Source organism: Limulus polyphemus, unplaced genomic scaffold (genome assembly GCF_000517525.1).
Source record: "Limulus polyphemus unplaced genomic scaffold, Limulus_polyphemus-2.1.2 Scaffold7303, whole genome shotgun sequence".
NCBI classification, from domain to species: domain Eukaryota; kingdom Metazoa; phylum Arthropoda; class Merostomata; order Xiphosura; family Limulidae; genus Limulus; species Limulus polyphemus.
In genome coordinates, this window is record NW_013672913.1 from 31,169 (window position 1) to 32,090 (window position 922).

The window sequence follows — 922 nt, forward strand, 5'->3', positions numbered from 1 at the left end:
ACTTTGGTGGATGGAGAGTGTTGGTTGACCCATTGTACGGTAACAATACTTTGGTGGATGGAGAGTGTTGGTTGACCCATTGTACGGTAACAATACTTTGGTGGATGGAGAGTGTCTCAACACTCATATATATTCCTTACCAGAAAACGCGGGAAATTTAAAAATGAAATCCTTTTATACGGCACAGCCGCAGTGTACGGAGGAAAAAAAACATTACCCGTGTACGTGACAACCGAATACGGTGAATGGCTTAGAATACGGTTTAGTTTGTTATGAATTTCGCGCAAAGCTACACGAGGGCTATCTGCGCTAGCCGTCCCTAATTTAGCAGTGTAAGACTAGAGGGAAGGCAGCTAGTCATCACCACCAACTCTTGGGCTACTCTTTTACCAACGAATAGTGGGATTGACCGTCATATTATAGCGCCCCCACGGCTGAAAAGGCGAGCATGTTTAGTGTGACGGGGATTCGAACCCGCGACCTGCAGATTGCGAGTCGAGTGCCCTAACTACCTGGTCATGCTGGGCCAATGTGGCTTTGTTAAAACAAACAAACAAAACAAGTCGAGACAATTATTTCAGTATGCTGAGCAGAAACACCAGGAAAGTCAAAGTATTTTATAATTGATTAATAGAGGGCGATACTATCGTCGAAACAGTAAGTCTTCTGTTGAGCAAATGAATACAGTAATTTGCTAGACTTTATTTAACGAGTTAAGCCTCGTGCTATCTAATCAGAATAAGTTAATTAGTGTTGACAAATCTGAGATAATATTATATCAATCACTATAAAAACGCCCAGAAAAATAATCACATAGTTGTAACGTGATCGTTATGACCTGGTTCCTTTTAGACGAAGCTTGCGTGTGGCAAAATGGGTCAACCGTTGACCACAAGTAGTCTTGACACAAAAGAAACGTTAA